General features: G+C 40.2%; 1 protein-coding gene across 8 annotated transcripts in view; it reads right to left on the bottom strand.

The window, feature by feature from the left end:
- The window catches only part of FGD4 (FYVE, RhoGEF and PH domain containing 4), a 184,224-nt gene that overhangs the window by 78,510 nt on the left and 81,192 nt on the right, over window positions 1-24,522 (bottom strand). Inside the window, exons 2-3 of one of the 8 annotated variants that reach the window (XM_072954505.1) lie at window positions 22,295-22,374; window positions 21,251-21,356 (exon numbers count right to left, since the gene is read on the bottom strand). The exons of 6 other annotated variants lie outside the window; for them this stretch is intronic. The gene's annotated coding sequence lies outside the window, so the exon portion shown is untranslated. The remainder of the gene's footprint in view (window positions 1-21,250; window positions 21,357-22,294; window positions 22,375-24,522) is intronic. One more of the 8 variants, XM_072954504.1, reaches the window with a different exon arrangement.

Genomic DNA, 24,522 nt, shown 5'->3' on the forward strand with positions numbered 1-24,522 from the left:
AGTCACCAGTCATTGAGTGGTTCAAAAACACAAAGCAAGAAAGCATGAGCGTGACAGCTGACCTAAAGGCTCTAGAAGAATGGCTTGATTGGAAATGAACAAATACACACCCACCCACCCAGTCCCCCCCCCCACACCCTTGTCTTACTAGCTTACTCAGACTCCAGATGAACACATATGAGCTATTATTACCCATGGTTTTTTAAAAATGAGATTATATAGATAACACTGTTATATTTATTTACAACTTAAAATCTTTTAAAGTATCATGAGACAGATGAAGGAGAACAGGTCAATTCTTAGTTCAATTTCTGATATAAGAAATTAAATACTAAATTTCAGAGACTTTTCAAGAAATTATATGCCAGCATTTTCTCTTTATATGCACATTAAGTTTTCCTTTCTTCTAGTTGACATGGTGATTTTAACAACAGATTGGACCTCGTTCAGGAGAAAATAAAATTTCTACCAGGAAATCCACTATCATTAAAAAGTATGTGCCATTTAAGAAACTATCATTTGACTACAAAACAAAGAGTTTCATAGAGTTTCATAGTTTTATAGAAGCTAAATATCTAAAATGAGAATTATTAGAGATAAAAGCCTTAATTATTATTCAAAACAAGAAAAGCTAGTAAAATCCAATCAACTCTCTATTGAGTAAATACTTCCATTGATTCTTGATTAATATTGATTAAAAACTACAGTACTGTTCTACTTTCTGTCCTCCCCTTAAAATTTCTTCAGATAAAACAAAGTTTAGAAGCTATTAACAGCTCCAAGTATTGTCTGAGAAATTATTAGAGACTCATGTTAAAACATATTAAAGGAGTTTTATCAGACACCCTTCTGCAAAAATGGGCTGCCAACTGGATAAAGCAGTGTTCAAACTGAATCTTTGAAAATAGATCACCACTGTCATGAATTAAAAGATGAAACCACTTTGAAAATGAATCCATTTAGATATAAAACAGAAACAGACTCAGAGACATAGAATACAAACTTGTGGTTGCCAGGGGGGAGGGGGATGGGCAGGGATAGACTGGGAGTTTGAGATTTATAAGATACTGACAGGTATATATAGAATAGATGAACAAGTTCACACTGCATAGCATAGGGAAATATACCCAAGATCTTGTGTTAGCTCACGGTGAAAAAGAATGTGAAAATGAATATATGTAAATATTCATGTATGACTGAAAAATTGTGCTCTACACTGGAAATTGACACAACATTGTAAACTGACTATAACTCCATAAAAAAAAAGAACCTATTTAGAAACAAAACATATCCTGAATAAATAATCTGAAATTAAAAACTAGGCACTTAATTTCTGGATATCAAACTGTCAGGATCCCATAGGTTTACAAGATCATTCGAGAACATCTCAGATGAATGTGCCAAAATGCCTGCAGTAAGAGATCAACTACACATCCATTTTCTTTTAAATCCATTAAAGTCACGATTATAATCTTTTGCCAGTGACAAAAAAAATCCATTGCCACAAACTTCATTGCAGATCATTGTTTAAAACTCGTCTCCAAACTTCAGCCGTTACCCTGAGGTACGAAAATATGGTGAAAGATACAGAAAACACATTCTTAAAAGGTCATTAAAAAAAAAAAAAAAAGCAAAGACAGAGACCATGCAAAGCCCAAAATCTTTACTATTATTTGCTATCTGGTCCTTTATAGGAAAAGTCTGCTGACTACTGGTATAGATCAAACACATCATGGTACAGGAAGTGTGCTTAAAATTAGACGGCACCATTTCATTAAATAGTTCATCTTCTAACATCTTGGATACTAGCAATACAGAGGAAAAGTTCTTTTTGTTTGTTTATGACGGACTCAGCCTACTCACATTTGGAGACAGTCCTTATTTGGGTACCAGTTGCATAAAAGGGACTTGAAACCAAAATTGTAACCAGATGGTCTACCCATTAAATAAATTTTATAATAACCATAGAGGCTTTCAGATTCCAGTTTACCAAGAAGAACCAGTAGGGGTGATTAAACAGTTATCTTGGGCACAGATACAACCAGTTACATTAAGTTGGCATGGGTTAGTCTTTACATACTGTCTCCTCATGAGGGCTGATAATCTGTTTAGCCACTGGTCCTAACCATTTTGTATTCTTCTGTCTTGGAGTCACTCACTTATGCTTGCCGGGTCATACCTCCTGTAAAGATTGTCTAGACAGATGCTAACTGCAGGGTATTCTCAGATATTCTCAGTTAATTCAGCCTCATCTTTGGCTGCACAGACCTCCCTGTTCCAACAGAAGAGGTTCCCACTATGGCTTAACTTTCATTTATGTGTCTTCTTTTGCACGACACGGGTGAGTGGCAGATAATTGCTCGGACTGGTTAGGGGGACTGCCTGCTATTTGCAAAACTTTGTGTTGGGTTGTTATGTTTTGCCAACTTATTCTTGATGGGCTCTTTTCACAAATTGAGATTGGATTTACTCCAAAGCAGAGTCCACTGGTTCTTGATTCTTCAAGCCTGATTTCTTGTTATGGCATCCATGACGTCAGATCACATCTCTGTGGCCTGGCTGTGTTCATGTCTGTACTGCCTCACCCATGCATAACATCTCCCCCAACTGCACCGAGTCTCTAGCCCAGCACATCGGGATGGGCTCCACCCCTCAGGACAAGAAAATCTTTCTTTTTAAAAAAATTTAAAAATGTTTTTATTGGGGGGGGGGTAATTGGGTTTACTTATTTATTTATTTTTAGAGGAGGGACTGGAGATTGAACCCAGGGCCTTGTGTATGCTAAGCATGCACTCTACCACTGAGCTATACCCTCCTCCTGCAAGAAAATCTCTTGATTCAGGAGCACAGAGTAGCTTCTAGGGCAGACAATCTTCTTAGAAGTATACTGTCCAGAAGTAAAGAGATACTTTAAAAAACAAACACTTTATTTTGACGTAACTTTAGATTTACATGAGTTGCACCCAGACTCTTAAGTTAGCATATTAGATAACCATGGTGTCAAACACAGACAAAACTAAGAATGTAATATTGGCCCAATACCACATATTTCATTCAGATTTCACCAATTTTCTAACATCCTTTTTCTGTCACAGGATCAAACCAAGATACCGTGTTGCTTTTAGTTCTCCAATCCATGAGACAGTTACTCAGTCTTTGCTTATCTTTGATGACTTGGCACTTTTGAAGAGTGGGAGTAGCTTTTTTGTAGGACGTCCCTCACACTGGGTTTCTCTGATGTTTTCTCACGATTAGACTGGGTTTTTGGGTTTGGGAAAGAACACCAGAGGCATGCTATCCGTCCCACTGTTATATCATTGCATGATATCAGCATGACTGTCACATGTGACGCTAACCTTGGTCTCTGGGTAAGGTGGTGTCTGCCTAGTGTCTCCACTGCAGAATATTCTATTTTTTGTAAGATATTTTTCAACAGTCTTCTCCTATCATCCTTTCAAAAACTCCCCATTTGTCCTATAGATCCTGGATATGGGTCATACCTCCCATGTGCCATTTAAACTGTCTAGATTGAGAGATCAATTGCACTTAAAAAAAATAATAAAGCCATTCAGGTTATAAAACTCATGATTTACAACTCATTTGCCAAGGGGAACAAATCCACAGCAAGGAAATTTATTTCAGGAAATGATTTCAGTTTCCCAAACTGTTAGCACTCAATGATAAAATCTACCCCACCACCCCCTACCAAATAATAAGCAAACCATAAAGGAGCTTAAAGAAGGAAATATGATGGACAGTTTAAGAAGTTTCCTTGGACCTAGGAAACCTAATTCTAGGAATCTAATCTACAGAAACAATTTCATCTGTGTGTAAAAATATATGCACATGGACAGTGAAAGCAACATTATGTAACACATGCAGCTGTAAAAACAGAAAAACAAAAATAAGACTGGGAAGATCTCCAAGACTTTATTAAATGAAAGACAAAAAAGCTGCAGAGAAATATGTACACTATAATCCCATTTTTAAAAAAGACATAAGATATATACACGTACAAATGTACTGAAAGGGATGGAAGGTAACATGGCAAACTTTGGGGATTAGGAGTGGTGTAGGCCGAGGGAATGACTGAGAACCTATGTTCAGAGCAGCCTTATTTACAATAGCTAAGATGATGAAGCAACTTAAGTACCTGCTGACAGATGAATGGATATACACAATGTGGCGTATATATACAATGGAATATTATTCAGCCTTGAAAAGGAAAGAAATTCTGATACATGCTACAATACGAATGGCCTTGAGGCCATTATGCTAAGTGCAATAAGCCAGTTGAAAAACACAAATACTGTGTGATTCCATTTATATCAGGTACATAGAGTAGTCAGCTTTGGAGACAGAAAGTAGAATGGTGGTTGGTAGGGACTGGAGGGATGAGAAAATACAAAGTTATTGTTTGACAAGAGTTAAGTTATAGAAGATCAAGAGTTCTGTGGATGGATGGTGGTCACAGAAGCACAACAATGTAAATGTACTTAGGATGCCAATGAACTGTACACTTTAAACAGTTAAGACAGTAACCTCTATGTTATGCATTTTCAACAAAACTTTTAATTAAAAAAGCACATCCCTTGCTCAATGAATAAAAGGTAAAAAAAATTAATATATTCAATTGCCTACTTAGCATCTCCACTAGCATTTCTAAGAGCTGACTCACACTCAACACACCCAAATCTGATTCCCCGTCTGCCAACTCTCACTCAAAATTACCCACCTTTACTGTCCTCTCCATCTCAATTAATAGCAACTTCTTCTATGCTCAGAACAAAAAGCTTGGGAGCATCGCAAAGTCCTCCCTTTTTCTCTCACACCCTACATCCTATCCCTTAGGAAATTCTGCCAACTCTACCATCTACCACCACCACCTCCACTGCTACTGTTTTGGCCTAAATTACCATAATCTTTAACTGGACTACAGTTAAGACCCTCCACCTGGTCTCCCTGCTCCTACCCTTGTCCCCAGTACACATTTTCAACCAGGACCAGAGAGATCCCTTTTAAAACCCAAGTCAGATCATGTCACCCTTGGTGCTTAAAATTCTCCAATGGCGCCACACGTCACTCGCAGTTTACAAAGTCACCTCTTTACGCTGGCTGACAGGCTCTGCGTGACCTGGTGTCAGTCCCCTTACCCCTGAACCCGTCGCTGAGTACTGCCCGCTTGCTCGCTGTACTCCCGGCACACCGGTCCCCTGCTGCACCTCCCGCAGGCCAAGCGCACTTTATTTACAGCCTTGGGTCTGGCTCTTCTCTGCTGGAATGTTCCTGCCCCAGAAAACTGCTTTCTCTTCATATCTTGGCTCAAACTGCATCTTGTTGACATGGGGCTATCCTGACACTCTCCCTAGTATAAGCGCTACTTTTACCATGTTTTACAGGTGTGTTTGTGACTTTTTGTTTTTTGTTTTTTGTTTTTAAAACATAGCATTTGTCACCTTCTAACAAACTAACATTATTTTGTTAACTGCCTGCCCTGGTTAGAAGGTAAGCTCTGGGAATGTCTCAGGAACATCCCCTTAGATGCTCAGTTAGTAATTGTTGAACAAATGAATTCCAGAGCCCTTTGACAAGTTTCTCTTCCTTCGCCTACATTCTTATTTTCCATTTCATAAGAGCTGTTTTCTAAATTCCAACAATAAGGAGATGACACAGCTGTCTGAGAACTCGAGCTATACAGAACTTCAAACATTTCCATTCCAATGTTAAATTTTGAAACATTCAAGATTTTTTATACACAAGTTCTAAGTAACTGGAAAAAAAAACTGTAGCCAAATAATCTCCCTTACAGCCCAGATTTCCGAACATCTGGAATTGTAGAACTACCCAGATGTTTGTCTTGATAAAAACAGTAGCAGCCCCAAGTCCCAGCAACTGACTGAAAGATTTCCATTCATTATAATCTTTAATTTTATTCACATTTATTGGAGCCACTAACTAAAATGCACAATGGCTGTCAATGTTTCAGACTGAGCATTTGGAAAACCCTAAAATCACAGAGTAGCAGAGAGTTAAATTGTCAGGGAAAGTAGATTGCTTCAGATCTCTGAAGTTCAAGTGTAATATGAACTTAAAATTAGCCTTGGAGGTAAGGAACTGTGAATATTCAGTATTTTTAAGGGTCCCACCACTGTACGATATAAATGTGTAAAAAGGTAATTATTTCTATCCTATCCACGGTAAATGCAACAACATATGCGCGCAACAGAATAAAGTAAATGCAGCCTCTAAAAACACAAAAGTAATTTTTGTTTTCAAACTAGAAATATTTTATTTTCCTGAAACATGCTCCATACAATATCATTGAATTTTTCTGCTACTCAGAAGGGAATGAAAAGGATAGTAAGATTTCTATAAAGAATCGTCATCAGCCCCTTCAAAGCTGAAATGCTGTTAGATGAACTGAAACACATCACACTAAGATTGTCAATGTTCTAGTTCCAAGTAGGAGCTCACAGAAGAGGCCACGGCCATGGCACCTGTTACGTGTATGTATGTGTAGCAGACTACATGCATCACTACAATTTAAACGTGGGCTCTCGGGCTCTGCTGGGGCTGGCTGGTCCCTGTGCTCCGCTGTGCCTTGGCATGGCGTTATCTTAGGTACAGACCAAACCTCCTTGGCATCCCCTTGCATGTGGAAGGGGGCTGGAGGCAGCTCTCCTACCCCCAACTATGCACTGATGGAGGTTCCCCTCTTGGCTGTATTTGACTAAGAATTTTGGTCAAGATTACAGAAAAGCTCTTGCTATTTAAAGCACAAAATTTGCTCTGTGTCTGCAGCCACAAGTTGGGCGGAAGGTGGGAGTAGAGAGAAGCCACAATCAATTACATGTGTCTCTTTCTGCCTCCTTACAAAGGGCAGCTCTAGTTGACACCACCGGAGTCCGAGGAGGTTACAGCCTGCTGGACTTTATCCAATAAACGGTTGCCAATTTATAACAAACACTCATTTCTTGGCTCCTTCTTTTTCAAAACCAGGTGGAAGAAACCGGGTCCTTGATTATCAAAACACCCTACATCACTGCTGTGCTGACTATGAGAAAGAACCCTGAGAAGATGCCTATCCAGGCAATCAAGTAAGTGCTGAGTTTTGAAGCTGTCACACTTTTGGCCAGAGCGTAAGATTCCTGACAGTTTTAAGTTTTGAAATTGATGAATATACCATTTAAACATCTCTAAGTATATTAATGCGCAGGTGGTCCTGATAACCGACGTTTGATCTCCCCCCGTATGATCTCCTGTGTCAAAAAGGCAGCTCTGATGCCGTGCGCACACACACGCATGCGCACACCCAGGCAGCTTTCCTTGACCCCTGGGGCATGACACTTGGCTGTTCCCTGGCCAATTGTACTAGTTATTAAACATACCCTGACAGCAATTTAAACATTCTTCAGGGCACTTTAGTCATAAAACTCTCATGGGCCTAGGTTCAAATCTGGGCTTCACCTAATAACTGGGTGACTGACTGACTGACTTCAGTTTCCTGATCTGTAAAAGAGAGCTCATAGCATTCATCATGCTTCTCCCCGCCATAATGTAGTGAGGACTACAATTTAATGAATTCTAGTGAAAGTACCAGAGCAACAGATGACATGTGGTAAGCGCTCAGTGACTCTTTGTTATTATTATTACTGCTCATGTAATACTCAATGCTGTGTAAACGCCTGGGAAGTGGATCAGGGGACCAGATCTGTACTCTCTCCTCCCTCCAGCCTCTTAAGTTGCCTCCTGTGTTTGCCCTGACTGCCTATATGTGCCCTTAACACTGACTAAATCTTCGTCTGCCACCACCCAGCACTCCCCCATCCTGGCTTACTTTCTCAGGAGCGGCCACTTGCTTCAGTGGCTCTGCCACTTTCAGGGATTCCCATAGACCATTTTGGATAAATTATGGTTAATTAATACTCTTTTGCAAATTAACACAACAATGAATTATTCACAAGTATGTGGCCTGGTACGTTAAACTTGATGACAGTATTACTAATGATAAAATGGTGTCTGACATTTGATGTGGAGTAGAATTTACAGTAGGTCATTTTAACCCTGAACAATTTAACCACATTCATCCCCCTTGACCATGACTGTAAATGTGTGTCCTGGGTTCCATCCACTGCTTTCACTTTTCCTCCATTTGACTTTCCTCCATATTAGGCATAATTGCTGGTTTTTAACAATGAATCATTTTCTGAAAAGCCCATTTAAGTGCTTGTGTCCACTTAAACTCACTATTTAATTTTACTAGCTCTCACCTTTACACCTCCAAAGTACAAACTGCTTTTGTAAGCGCCAAGACTATCCAACGATCCACTGCAAAATGACGGGCAACACCCATCAGGCTTCTACTTTCTTCTATTTCTTTCTTTTTTCCTTTTTGTCCCTCCTTACAAGTGCTGAGTGATAACTCCCTAATAATGAAAAGTGCCAGGTACTCCGGGGACGGAAGGAGAAATAAGACATAAGCCTTACCTTCAGGTAACTCCTGGTTTAAAGAGGGAAAGAGATATGTACAATTCCATAGTATCTGGAGCCCCCACCCCCAGTTCCCCTGCTAACTGTGATTAGGGAGCAACTGCCCCAGTCAGTCCTCACACAGGGCAAGAACCCGGCCTACGGGCAAAAGGCAGAGGTGGAAGAGGAAAGGAATGGCTCTGAAACAAATGAAGGATAAAGTCTGCAGGGGGCTTGGCTTAAGGAGGGAGCGACAGAGAGGAGAAAAGGGTAATGCTTACTTAGGCTCCTCACTAATATGACAGGGAACCAGTGCCTTTAAGTAAGAAGAGAGCTGTGTGTGTGACAGGAGCCGGCGAGACGGTTCCGGACGAACAGTCTGCCCTGATATTCACTAGGGCTGGCCAACCTTGACACCCTAGCTGCCTCATCATTAAAGTCTTCACATGCAGTCCCTCTGATATCGTCTTTAAAATATCATTTCATTGCCTATTAGGAGGGGGGAAGCCTATTTGCCCCCTACAGTGCCAGTTGGACAGAGGCTTTGACTCATGTTGTTGCTGTTTTTAGTCTCAGTGATTATGGGTTAAATCATTTGTCTTTCTTCCTATAAAAAGGACTGATTTCCTTAATTTTATTAATAACAGTAACCGACATCAGTCCAGTGATTAGGCTGGAGGGAGGGAAAGAGCACTGACTGAGAGCACGAGCAGGTTTCTGGGTATCTGCCAGTCCTTCAGGACTCCGCAGGGTTCACTGCAGCCCATTAAAGAGCCCAGGTGAAAAGCCACAGCACGTGTCACGTGCCCTAGGACGACTTTCCCCAAAGTGTATCATGTGAAGCACTACTCTGGCAACAGGATCTCTCAGTACCCCCCAGCCTCAACCCACAACCAACTAACCAACTAACCAACTAACCATGATTCTGAAACATCTGTGACCTGCTGAATTTGACAGTATAAAACTTGTGTCCTCACGATGGCACTGGCCACGTGAGAAGCCACGAAAAGTCCTACAGTTAAAAATAAAAACTGTTTAACTTTGAACCCAGTGTGTATATCAGGAAAACTTTCCACCATATATGACCAGTTAACACCCCCCCGAGTTGGTGTCAGAATACATGTTGGGAAAGTTGCCCCAGGGACTCACTGCCCCGTCTAACAGCCATTGCCCAGGCTTTTCCCACACTTTTCTATCTCCGTTACCACCACCTGCTCCTGACGTCCTGCTAATCATCTTGGCTGCCCTCAGGACTCTCAGATTATGAACTGAAACTCCAACCTGGCCTTGGCTTTTGGACGTGACCCTGCTGCCCTCAGCTTCAAGGCTGCACACTCCCACAATGTGCTGACCACAAAAGCAGCGTTAGGGCGCTAGGGTCCTGCACACGGAGTCCAAAACTGGAGGTTAAAAAATCAGATGCAACTACATTCTGTAATCCTGCCAGTCCACCTCCCCTCCATCGTCTCCACCTCCCTCCTGCTCTCACCTGCAAAACCCCACAGTCTGGCAGACTTAAGTGCTTACAATTTAGGAAACACAAAAATCTCCAAAGGGACTTTTTCTTTTCTTAAAGTGGTTGTAAAACAGGATGTAAAGTGTAATAATTAACAATGCAGAGAACAGTGATACGAGGCACAATGCAGGAAGTTTCACTCCATTGAGCCAAGTATCATAAGACCTCTGAATACAAAAGCAAACCACTGCCCTTCGATTCTGCTGAGCTGCAGGACTCAGACGCAGAGCTGCGCCTTTGTTCTGTGATCTCCCTGCGGGTTTAAACCCCAAGATCAGGCAAAACCCTTCGTTTGATAAGAAAGTTGACTTTTTCCTGCAGACTTATAACCCGTACAGGGTACTGGAATAGGCTATGCTCCCTGAAAAAAACAGCTATTTTTCAAAACAGCCTTTTCTCAACTGATTTGTTTTCTAGACACCAAAAGGAGTTTGTATAAATGCACCGCAGCGCATAGCTTCAGAGAGGGAATGAGAAGGATGCACTGCTGCTATGTCCTTCAGTAACACACACATACACACACACACGGAGATATTTATCCTGAATGTCACAAAAATATTAACTATCACAACTTGGGATTTCATAGTGCTTTAAAACTTACACAGTTTACTACAAATTTGCTTGCAAATGCTAATGCTGTTCTTACTACTATTAGTAATAATGGTATTAATAAAATCTAACAATATTATTCATTCTGAGCCAAGTAAGCAGTACGCAAAGCACTTTACAGGTATTATTTCATTTGTTCCTCTCAAGAATCCAATGAGATAAAGTAAGGTAGGCATTTTTGGGGGGGATCTTGTGGGTTTTTTTAAAACACTCATTATCATATATATAATTTATTTTTTCTTTTGTAGGGGGTGGTAACTAGGCTTGCTTGCTATATTGGACAACGTGGGGAATATAGCCAATATTTTACAATAATGATAAACGTGAATTAAAAATTGTGAATCACTATATTGTACGCCTGTAACTTACATAATATTGTATGTCAACTACACAATTAAAAAAAAGGGAACGGAAAAAAATACATAGCAGCACGCAAGAGGGCACTGTAACAGGATCAATGCCTGATACTGTGTAGGGTCGGTAAGGCCTTCAGCTTGCCCTCAAGTAGGGAGGTTAAAATGCCTTTCAAGCAGGAACTGCAAACTACAGCCCGTGAGTCCCTCAAAGGGAGGATTAAAACAGACCTGAATCAGAGGCTACCATCCACAACTCACTGGCCAAATCCACCACGTACTTCTGTTAGTGAAGGTTTACTGGAATGCAGCCGCACTCATTCTTGTACATACTGTGTTCGATGCTTTTCAGTAAGGTGGCAGAGTGAGGTGGTACAAAAGAAACCATGCGGCCTGCAGAGCCGAAACTATGATCTGGCCTCCTCAATCTTTGCTATGAAAGAAGAGACTTCTGAAATCAATATAATTAAAATTTTTCTTAACTTCATAAATTCCAAAAGAAATAAAAACAGATGTAAGAAATGAACTTGAAGGGCAAAAGATGGCTTTTCTCCCAAGAGCTACAGTAGCCAACTCATTTATTCAAGGTGTCTGGTTCATAAATCAGCCAGAATCTTGGCTTTTCCTCTTCCTTTTACCCATTGCCAAACTATTTTCCATTTATTCACAAAAAATTTATCTGCAGGTCCAGAGAGAAGAAGAAAATCAAACTGGCCAAAATGTTTCATAACGTTTGACATGGATGTTGCTAAAACCAAACAGAACTGTTTTTCATGATGTCAGTCACAGCAACCAAGAATGGACTAAAATTTCTCTTCACAAAAGGAAAAATACATCCTTTTCAGAAGCAAATACTTCCTGACCTTGCTGATTTTATTTTGTATCCGCTTTTCTGATTTTTCTGAACTTGACTTCTCTAAACCTTGTTCCCAGCAGCCAAAACATTCCAGCCTAACACTGCCGATAACACTAATTTCTATGAGACTCTGCCTTCTTCACGGCGCCTACCTCCCGTCGCCGGCTTTAAATCACTGACCGATTCTCAGGGCTCGGCCCACTTTGTTTTGCAGCTATTGGCACTGTTCATTCACTTTTCAAACCCAAATTTTGCTTCATGGCAATAATGGATAAAAATGAACTCTACCAAGTGGGGAAAGCGCTGTAGGGCCAGCCAGTCCTTCAACCTGAAAGCTGCTTACTTCAAACGCACCAACACTACCACTGGGGTCCGTGGCCAGGCACGGCCAGGCCTGCTATGGGAAGCAAGGCCATGTTTATCTGGAAAGTGTATTTTTTTTGCCGCTAGGAGATAACAGGGTGGATTAGGAAAACGAGAGGTTGAAAGGTCAAAATTTTGACATGATCGTTTATTTACTTGGTGACTGTGACGACGTTACATAACAACTTCCTTATTAATTAGAGACATTTTTACTGCTCTAGTGTCACTGCTTAGGTACAGGTGACAGGTAGATGCAGACACTGATTGACTAGCGGCAATTTTTAAAAATTTAAAACCTGACAAGTGGTTTTAGGTGGTTTTTCAAAAAGGGCTTGGTGACAGTCTCTAATCCATCTCAACTCTTTTTATTTTGATACTCTTGTAAGACAAATATTAATATAAATCTCCTTTTACTAAAATTTAATATTGAACAGCTTACACTGACATTTGCTTTCCTTAACTCACTGCTGTGTGATGGGACCAACAGGCCTCTTTTTGCCCCAGGCCAGCTTTCTAGACCAGGAGCACAATAGTGTTGTGTGTTGAGCTTCTAACAGTGCAGGGGATTGTTTCCAGTCATGCAAAACTGAGAAAGCAAATACTGCCTCCAGCTTACTTTTTATTTCCTATACACACACACACACACACACACACACACACACACACGTGTGTGTGTGTGTGTGTATATATATATATTTTTTTTTCTGGCTGACAGATAAAGGAAGTTAGGAAGAAAAATAAGCCAAGCCATCAAATGTAACCATTTTTTCTAATTCTGAATTTTAAAACAGCATTAAGTCAGTCACACTTAGTTATGTCTAATATCACTGCTCCTACAAAGAAAAAGGTTAACACGGAACAGGCCATGGATCCCTCAGAGATGGCAAATTCACGCAGGTTACCTGCCTTGAAAGACTGAAAACGGCAAATGTTCAAAAACTTCAGCAACCACAGGCACTGGCCTTGATGAAGCAAAGGAATGGTTAGTTGTAACATTAAAGAGCAGACAGTAATTCAAACACTTCTACTCCTCTGAAACAAAAACCACATCGCATATCCCTTTGGACACAAGTTAAATGTGCTTCACACTACTAAATGTTAAAACGGTGTGACTACTGGCCTATACTGAACTGACTGCAACGTCTGTAATAAATATAACAGAGAAGTATTTGGTCGGAAGGGTAACCAACTGAACGTTCTGTATCATGTAAATGGTCCTTCCTTGCTTTCTTGTGTTAAGGTATATATTCTATTTGTATGGAATTCATTCCATGCTGAAACCAATCTTCTTACTCTCTTATTTAAAATCCTTTAACGGGACTGCAAGATCCACAGGAAAAAACTCTAATTTCCATAGAAGACCCTTTACCGTCAGACATCAAACTACCGGTGATGGCTTCAGCCACACACCCCTAACGCTCTAGCCGCATTCCGATCTTCTCTATTCCTGTAACACGTTACAATCTTTTCACATCTCTGCGTGTTTCTGCACTTGTTGGTTCCCTTAGCTCGATAGTCCTTCTTTAAACAAATTAATCTAGTTCCAGTGCGATCTTTTTCGAGGAAATCTCCTTGAATCAAATAAAACAGTCTATCGCTCCTCCTTTTCATTCTCCAAACATGTCCCCTGTGCGGTGACATCTGTCATGCAGCCCCTGCTTGTACTGGTTTTCCACCCCTTCAAATCAAGTTCTACAGAACTATAAACAGGAAACATTTCTAGGCTGTTACATTTTATTCTATCAACTTTCCTTTCCTACCTTTTCCCTATAACAGCGTTTCAGAGAGTTAACTGTCTTAAGCCCAGGAGGGAAAAAAATAAGAAAAAAAGGAGGTGAAGGAAAAATACAGGGGGGAGTACACCCTTCGAACATAGCAAAACATCTTAAATATTTTCTCTTCATCTTGCCACAATTTTCTTCATGCAAACTGTTCCCCAAATTTCTTGGTCTCACACCCCAAAACTTCTCCCATCTATTTCCTGTCTCCCAAGAGAACCCTGTAATTCACAATACAAAATCATTTACTGAGCCCTCCAAAGGCTCCATTCTCACTACCAGGCCCACCCTCCGCCCCACAACTTCGTCTCAGTTCTTGCTAAGTGGGCTCAGTTTGGCCTCTCAGACTTCACAGATAGATCAGAATGAGCAGGGAGCACACTGAGGGCAGAGAGTTAACAGGGCAGAGGCTGGCATCAGGACAGGCAGGGCTTTGCACGTCCCTGAGAGGGCAGAGATGGGACTCCACTGACAGGTTCTGAGCACAGGAGACCATGCCTTGCTTTCCATTTTTAAAGGTGCACTCAGCCTGCTGGGTGACAGACTTCAGGAGGTTCTGAAGAGGAACCTTCCATGGAGAGGTAGCTACCGGAATAATCCAAGGAAAAGCTGAGTGTGGCCTGGACCGGGCAAGTAGCAGTGGAGGCATTAAGACATGGTCAGCTGGGGCTTCTTCTGCCTTCTGAGACGGCCTCTCTATGTCTCTGGAATGACATCTCCTAGGGCCACTCTCCCTTTCTGAGATGACCCACGCTCCAGGGCTGTTCTCCCTTCTGAGACAGACCGCATTCTGTCTATGGAATGTGTCTCTCTAAATAAACTTGCTTTCACTTAATAAAAAAAAAGGGACACGGTCAATTTGATATCTCTCAAAGTAGAACTGATTGACAGATTGGACTAATAGATTGGTAAGAGAAAAAAGACTCAAGGAAGACGAGGGTTTGGGGCCCAAGCATAAGAAATATATAATGACGTGGAGATGGCCAGGCTACAACAACTTAGCAGGTTTTTTGTCTAAGAGGGGAAAGAGAGGTTTTGCCCAGGCCAGGGTTTAAGAACCACCAGCTTCCGTGACTAACACTGTTCTTCTTTTCTGAGGCACTCTCCTTCCACCTGCTGCAACGTATGACTGACCGACTGCAGGCCCTGGGTCAACTAGCAGGGGAAAGACCATTAAACAGAGCAAAACAGGGACTGTGGGAGGGCTAAGTCAGAGAACATCATTAAATCAGGGTGAAGACCTTTAAGAATAAATTTCAGACCGATAAAAGTTAGCTCCCTAATTTATACATAAGAAATAGCACAGCATACAGATGATGAGCAGATGGTAGGTCAGAAAGGTAGCAGGGATGCATAAACCTCATAAGCACCCAGGGAAAGGTTTTTTTATTTTTTGACTGACTGGTATTCCAGTGTCTAAGGAGGGCTGTTCAAGTTTAAATCTTAATCCTGAATTGCAATTTAATTTACACACAATTTGAATGCATATCAAATGAAGGCCACTTTATCATCCCTGCAAAGACTGGAGAGTACTTCCCATTGAGCCATGCCTCACATTCCATTTTTCTCTTTTCAGTTTTCATGGGAGTTTGCCTACAAGCATAAGTTTTAAAAAGGAAAGTTTCTTCAAGTCATTAAAAAGGGACGAAACTTTTACAAGTAACATGTACACTAAATGTACATATTTAAAATTTTTCTTGGACAACAAAATAGCAGTCAAATAACCCAGCAGTGTGGACAGGAAGTGCTACATGACTGGCTTTTCAGTTTAAAAACCTTAAAAGGAACATGTAAACTGTAGTGGCCACGCATTACACAGAGGTTTCCATTAGAGCAGAAGACTCCGGGAAGCACTTTTCTCTCCATCCGGGCTGCTTTTCAGGAGGGAACACTGCTTCTCTCCAACCATCCCTAAGTATCTGAAGGTGGAATGAGAAACAATAGACGCCGTTTCAGAGGAAGAGAGAACTTCACTAATAGAGAAAGAAAATACTTCCCTTTCGCTGCTTAAAAAAAAAAATCCCATCTTTAGAGTACAATGGCAAACCGTGGAGAGAGCCCACAAGCCTTGAACTTGGTACAAGAACAAGTGGAATCCTTGTAAAGGAACTGAGGCTTCTCCCTGAATAACGGAGGGGGCCGGGGCAGGCAGGGACGGGGTTACAGCATCTCTAGCAGCTCCTAGAACCTGGGAGCAGGGCCAGCCAGGCTGTGCAGCTGTGGGAGGGAGCCTCGTCCTCGCTGCAACCCCGCCCTTGGGCTTCCACACCCAGCGCAACCCCAGCCCCCTCCCCAGGCCAAAAGAAGCAAAGAGGTGACACTACCAGAGAATCCTGGTGACTGTGCAGACTGCCTAAGATTCAGTTCACCTTGTTTTAACGGCATAGACAAGCAGGGTAGACATTCTTCAGGAAGGTCCATGCACCCACGATGGGAAAACAGCTTCACAAAACGTACCCATACCAGTTTTAAAAAATATTTTTAGCAGAAATTTCCTGTCACATGATTACATTTCTACCACACAGCAGAGTTTCATTATTCTTTGAAAGAATCAATTTCTCATTAAAATGCCCTCTAGAATTCTGGAGGAAAAAACAGTGGCTTAATGCCACTAGCAATCAAAAAAAAAAAAATCCATGCCTGTCCCTGCAACAATCTCTTATATGGAAAACAAGAAGACGGGGATGGTGGGATGTGTCTGCCTGCTTGCTGGAACAGGACAGTACTCCATGCAGCAGTCCTAGAAAAGGATGAGTGGCAAACATTTCTTCGCTTTGTTCACACCAGAAATGGAAGAAAAAAGAGAAAACTTTTGCTTTCTTTCTCGTCATTCTCCCATCAGTGACTAAAGTTTCAAACTTTTCTAATGTTACTAAGAATGAGTCAGAGAAACAGAACTATATTAAACTTGTAGTTCACTGACCCAGAAACAGCCCCCGGAAGAGCTAAAAACCATGAAAATAGTACACATTTTAACGTTAAAGTGAAAAAATAATGTGAACCTTATTCTTAACTTAAAACCAAACATTGCAACTTTCATGTCTCTCAGCATGCTGTGTTACAGACTGACCCACACACTGGAAAAAAAAAAAAAGAGAGAGAGAGAGAGAAAGATACATCAGAAAATGAAACCACTTACCTTGATCAGTGGACATGCTTTCACGTATACTGATAATCAGTCTACTTTGGTTTAATAAGAAAATATTTGGCTTTTACTCTTTTAAAGTTCATGTAATAAAATCTCACTCCTGGCTTTAAAGCCTCTGATGACCTGCAGACCCCACATGCCAGCCGGGAGCTCGGATGGTGCACTGCTCACTTCAGGACCTTCTTGGACCTAACTGCTCAAGGACGACCTCGTGCATACAATGCCACACCTCCCCAGAGGAGGGCTGCTGCAGAGTGCTTCATGAGACCAAGTACTGGAGGATGGAGAGATGTCTGTTTTTTACAGTAAAACAAACAATACCGGAGGTCCATGGGCGCTTCAGATGCACTAGAAATGCATTTGGGAATAGGACAGTTTATAAACTGACTAATTCCTTAACTGTTAGTAATGCTCCCAAAAAGCCAACATGAAAACAGTTTGTTTCCACTTGAACTGGGTCCATGCCCTGGACCAAAGAGGTTACAGATTCAAGATTCACATGCTTGAAGATGTTAAAATGTCATTCTGAATTATCTCAAATATTATTTTGCCACTTAACGACTGACTATCCATTTGAGCACAGCTCACTGATCTTGCTGAATAAACAATGCAGAGTGGATAAATACTCCTCAAATTTCCTAAGAAAACCAAAGTTTATATTTTATTTCGGAGCATTATTTAACTGGTAAGATATTATTTATTTTTCCATATCTTTATAAGTTTATAGCATTTAATCAGTATTTCCAAAATTCTGCATAGCCCTAAAAAATTAGTGTCAATTAAAATATTTGTAAAAATCACAATGAAGTAACAAGCCACAGACATCACTCTTACAGTTCAAAGTCACCTCTCCAAAACCCTCCTCAGTGTGTCCAGATGCAGTGGTTCTCACACATCAGATCACCTGGATGGCATTTTATTTATTTTTTTATTACATTTTTTTTTATTGAGTTATAGTCATTTTACAACGTTATGTCAAATTGGATGGTGTTTTAAAATACACACTGCCTGGTCCCCTCAGGAGTTGAATTCAACCAATCTGTGGTAGAACCCCAGAATTTGCATTTCTTTTTTTTAATTTCTTTTTTATTTATTTTTATTGAGTTATAGTCAGTTTACAATGTGTCAATTTCTGGTGTACAGCACAAAGTCATAAATGAATATACATATATTCATTTTCCTATTCTTTTTCATCATGAGCTACTACAAGATATCGAATATATTTCCCTGTGCTATACAGTATAAACTTGTTTATCTATTTTATATATACCAGTCAGTATCTGCAAATCTCGAATTCTCAGTTTATCCCTTCCCACCCCTCTCCCCTCTGGCAACTACAAGTCTGTATTCTATGTCTGTGAGTCTGTTTCTATTTTATATATAAGTTAATTTGTCTTTTTTTTTTAGATTCCACATATGAGTGATACCATGTGGTATTTTTCTTTCTCTTTCTGCCTTACTTCATTTAGAATGACATTCTCCAGGAGCATCCATGTTGCTGCAGAAGGCCTTATTTTATCATTTTTAATGGCCGAGTAGTATTCCATTGTATAAATATACCACGGCTTCTTTATCCAGTCATCTGTCGATGGACATTTAGGCTGTTTCCATGTCTTGGCTATTGTAAATAGTGCTGCTATGAACGTTGGGGTGCAGGTATCTTTTTGAATTAGGGTTCCTTCTGGATATATGCACAGGAGTGGGATTGCTGGGTCATATGGTAAGTCTATTTTTAGTCTCTTGAGGAATCTCCATACTGTTTTCCACAATGGCTGCCAGAATTTGCATTTCTAACAAGCTCCCAGGTGACGCTGACACTACTCATCCGGGACTGCAATTCAGGGACCATACTTGGAGAACCACTCAGGCAGAGACTTCCCTGTCTAGGGTCCTGTTGACACTCCCTGATGCCTAAAGCTCTGGCTCAATTGTACCTGCTTGGGAACAGCTTAAAGTCAGGGCAGGTGGGCAACACTCCAGACGCAGTGTGAGGGTTATGTGTTACATATTCAGATGGGACTCACAGGAATTTCCGTCTGCTCAACAAAAAGTGGACCTATCAACTTAATAATTCTTAATAAAAGAAATCTGCACATTAGGCATGAATACGTTTTAATCTAAAAAGAATAGACAATTCAAACATGGAGAAAAGGAGTCAAAGAAAGAAGGATAAAAACCTGAATTATCGTCTATGTCCTTCACAAACTCTGCCCATGTGTTTAAATTTCACTGTGACAGGAAAACTGTTTATATTTGATTCCAAAACCACTTAGCCTTGGCAAATTTCAGTAATGTAAAAAGCAGAATGTTTCCCTGTCATGAAAATGCACCAACTTCTGTGCTTTCTGAGTTTTGATAGCAATGTTTAAATTATAATCTCAGGTTTCGTTTTCAAACAAATACCTTTTCTTTTTCCGTAGCTAACATTTACTTTGTGCCAGGTGCTCTGGTAAGCACTTTCCATGCAGCATTTCATTAAATCCTCACTGTGAGGTAATAATAATTTATCACTTTTTTACAGAATGGAATGCTTTTCTGTAAAAGGAATAATACAGGTAAGGTAAGGAATAATAATTACCATTCTGCAGAAGAGAAAAGTAGGTTTAAGATGTTAAAAATCTTGGTCAGTAACACTAGTAAGATAATAACCTTGAAGAAATTAAATTCAGTTTTGCACAATAAATTAAGATACAATAGAATCTAATTTTGAATCTATATGGATGAAAACTAGAAAACTAAAATATGATTTGCAACTAGGAAGTGATAATTAAAATATCACTGAATCTCACTGTCCACAGCAGATAATCTGCAATTATATTCAGCATCCACCACAAATTTGTAACTAAATTTAAGCTACCCAACAGTAGCCACAGCAGTTTCTTATAAACAAGCACTTCCATATGACCCAGCAATCACACTGCTAGGTACTTACCAAGTGAAATGAATACGTACATTCACACAAAAACCTGCACAAGAATGTTTACAGAGGTTACCAAAAGCTGGAAACCACCCAGCTGATCTTCACTCAGTGAATGGATAAGCAAACTGTGGTCCACCCGTACAATGGCGTAGCACTCAAGGAATGAACTGGGGACACGTGTGTGCATTAGAAAGAAGCCAATTTAAAAGGTTCCATGTATAAGGTTCCACATTCTGGAAGAGGCAAGCATACAGGAACAGAAAATAAATCCGAGGTTACAGGGAAAAATGAGGAACTGCTTGATTACAAAAGGGTAGGACAGAATTTTCAAAGGTGATGGGGCTGTTCCACATCTTAACGTTGTGGCAGTTAAATGACTGTAAGCATTTGTTAAAACTCAGAATTACAAGCTAAAGAGGGAGAATTGTACTGTATATAAATTATCTCTTAATTTAAAAAGATTAAGGAGCAAATAAAAGCAATTTATTCTTTAAGAAAGCAGGAGGCTGTGAAACAGATGGTTTGCCTTGGATAGTATAAACTCAAAGCTAAGTGATTTTTAGTAGACCTATTGCCTTTCTCATCATCAACAGTAGAGATAATCCCTGGCTCACTGTATCTTTTTCCTGTGATTTTTATATTAATTCTTTAGTTAAATGTTCACTTAAAGTCCCAACCACATATATTGTTCAGGTAGACAGCACCTCCCAAACCAGGGTTGCCAGATGGATGATAACACAATCCTGGATTACACTGCTGCCCATTCTGGGTTTTAACTCGGTTCCGTTACTCTTCTACTTTGGAAGCCCATGACGAGACGCCACACATCCTTCTAACGGCGTGTGGATAGCAATAGTTTGTGTATTTTAGGTATGCAGTTTCGGAGAAGAAACCTTGTATCTGAAACGTCATCTGACCTCAATGATTCTCTTCTAATTAAAAATATTTAATTCTAGAGAATAAAAGGACTGATTCCTTATCTCAACTATGGAATGCTCCAATTTACAGTTTCTCTGACCTTATCTGTGTGGAATCCTGCAGCACATCACTCATTCGCTCAGAGGCAAACACACTTTTAGGTTAGTGGTATTTCTTCTGTTTCATCACTTCCCCTATCATGGCCGGCTCTTTAAGATAAAGGCATACTTTTTTTTAATTTTCAATTTTGTTTTTGTTCTAATTCCAGGTAACTGATATTACCTAAATTCAAAGCAGAAACAAACTTAATTGATACATACGGTGTTTCTTCCTTAATTATGACCATTACTGTTCTTACAGAATTTCTCTGGATTCCTCTCGATCAATGCCAGGTAACTATCCTAGACTGGACGAGCTATGCATTTCCTGTAAGTAAATCACATTCACTTTATCAAGTGGTTAATTCTGAGATTTTGAATTCTACACTTCCCATCCTGCCACCAGCTACATTTCTACCTCTCCTACTCTAAACTCTTGAATGAACCTATTCTTAGATCTGAGAATAGTTTCATTAAAGAACATACACAAAGAGGGGAGGGTATAGCTCAAGTGGTAGAGCGCATGCTTAGCACGCACGAGGTCCTGGGTTCAATCCCCAGGACCTCCTCTAAAAATAAATAAATAAGTAAACCTAATCCCCCCCAAATAAAAAACATACACAAAGCACTTAAGTCGCCGGGCACCTACGTTCATTTCTCTTCTCTGTTCAACCCCTCCCTCTGCTTCTGCCTCACCCATCTCACAAGGGAGTCACTCTGCAAATGCTCTCTCGGGCAGTTCAGTGCCCCGTCCTTGCATCTCTTTTATCTATCCCTACCATGACAATGTCCCCCTATATAGAGTTTTAGCACCGTGGTTGACATGTATTGCAAACAAAATATTACTGCAACTATTAAATGAGTATAAAATTTTCATTGGGGAAGATGAAACAATTCTAGAGATAGTGGTGCTGGTGGAAGAACAATGTGAATGTACTGATGTCGGAGAATAGCACATTTAAAAATGGCTAAAATGGTAAATTTTATGTTATGTATATTTTACCAAAATTAAAAAAAAATTATTGCAACTAGATCACTTTTCCTCCATCAACTTATGCCACCCAACCTCTGGGGGGCCTGTCCCTGCTGTCCCTCAATCTGTTTGCTCATGGTTATGAATTCTCTAGCGTGGACTGACGACTGTCTGTACTGTTCCTTCGCATTCTACTCTTTCTTCAAGATCTCCTGTGGACAATCGATTCACTCAAGGGCTGCAGCTCCTCCCACTGCGCACAAGACCCTGAAACATCTAACCCCAGTACCAACCTCTCTTTTCAGCTCCATGCTCTCATTCCATACACCTGGAAACTACTTCCTTCGACGGAAAAAGGAGGTTTGGACTTCATCTGGAGGGGTAAGTAAGATTTCACCGGGCAGCAAAAGAAGGAAAAGGATCTTATTTCAGGCCCTAAAGTGAGGAAATCTGTGGCATACTTGCAGACTTCACTGTGGCCTGCACCACATTCACCACTTGCCAGCTGGTGACCCTCCATGGTGGCTGACTGCACTGCGAATGAAATGCAAACTTCAGGCAAGGCCTGAAGGCACTGTCCTCTGCTCACCTTTCCAGTCTCATCTCTTGCCACTCTGCTTTCAAAATACGTTCCCAAACCACGTTCCTTCCATCAATCACAGGTTTTGAGAAGGAAGTCAAGAAAAATGTTTTCTTTTCATAAATTTCCACAGGAACCTAACAATTACTTTTTCCAGCTTTGAAATAACCACGCTGCTTCCAGAAAAGGCTCCTCTGAGGCTTTAAGAAAATAAAACTTAGGCTTTGCCCTAGCCAGGTCAGATAAAGGGTGAAGTACAGCCAGTTACTTCTCCTAACTTGGGAGCAAAGAGGGAGAGCTTTCATTTCTCCCCCTTTTTAATCAGCTACCTTATCCAGATTTCTTTTTACTACTGTCTTCCTTCCCCCAGTGCCCTAGTGCGCAGCTTGCTGGTGTAACACAACTGTCTAGGCCTCTTGTGTTGCCCAAATATTCCTAAAGGGCAAACTCAGAATGCAGAAAGAAAATATATAACCAGCACCATCCTATTTTTGCAAACCAGCCACTCTGTTTATTTCTTCCCTTTTATCCCTCAGATAAAATGACACAATTAAGCAAGAAGCTTCCTTTTTGATGCCACCTCAGAAGTGTGCTACAGGAATAAAGAGAATCCCAAAGAAAGACAGACAGAACATTAGTTGATCCACATTGCAGTAAGCTTTCAGATAACTTTTCTAAGTTATTGTCTTTGTGGTAGGAAATAAGATCAAAGATAAAAAGGGATCTAATTTTTTTAACCCTGTTTCTATCATAAGGGCTTAACTAATGAACTGGTACTTTTAAATTTACTTGTTTGAAGTTTTTAGATTATTATCCTGGCAATCTATAAACTGCAAACCTTACCAATAATGCTGAAACAGATTTTTAATATTACCCTAAGGATTATAAAATGTCCATAGTCTTTCAGACACATACTTTAGTTTGAACATTAACCGCTAGCAGAACTCAAGATAAGAAATCGTATGTTGGCGAACAGCTCACCATGTATGAGGTATGGCTTATATTCATCCTCTACACAGGTAGCAAAGGCAAGTGTGTTTAGCATCTAGGCAGGTAACACAAATGGGTTCAAAACAGTATGAATTAGTTACCAGCGGCAAATTAGAGAATGACTTCTAATTTAAATTTCAAAACTCAAAAAAACTGTGTGAGTCAACGAAAATTTTGAGCCATCAGTCTGAGATCCCTTCCAAAATTGTTTCATCCACTTATTTACAAAGAATTATAGCGTCCCAACATGGGACTCAATACAGTGTACATGGCACACTGCTAAGCCCTTAGGAGTTTTTTTTTAGAAAGTCCTGATCATCACTTTCCTGGAATCTCATTTTTCTTTAGCCACACTGTTCTTTCCAATTCCTATGGCCTTAAGGTCTTCACATATGACTAATTTCACTACTTCTGGATTTCCTTTTGAACATTTATTTATACCTATAATTAATCTCATTAAATGGTCTGTTCTAATAAGTCAAAGGGAGAGCAAACGAGTAAAATGGTGACTGACAAGTTTATCCATCACTTGTTGTAGGTGCACAGGGGAGGGACAGGAAAGGCTTTCTAGGACAGTGGTCTCCAAACTTTTTCATGGCACATCCTCTCAGTATGAAATCTGGGCATCGCACTCCCAAATATGTACATATCCATTCCTGCACGCACGAATGTGTATACGCATACGTTAAGTACAGTATTACGGCGCTAAAATGCATACTATAAAACACAAAAATAGAACTTAAAAAAGGATAGTGTAAAGACAAAAATACTGTTTTTGAGAAAACAATGTAATTCAATATGCTTTGTTTTTTTTTTAAAGTGTCTTGGTTAAATATTTCGTGATACAGACATTTGAAACAGTAGACATAAGCCAGCTTACTTCCATACATGGTTCTGATGATTGCCTTAGCTGAGAAAGATCCCCTGTTCTAAAGGGAAGAAGTACATTGT

Source organism: Vicugna pacos, chromosome 34, assembly GCF_048564905.1.
Source record: "Vicugna pacos chromosome 34, VicPac4, whole genome shotgun sequence".
Taxonomy (NCBI): domain Eukaryota; kingdom Metazoa; phylum Chordata; class Mammalia; order Artiodactyla; family Camelidae; genus Vicugna; species Vicugna pacos.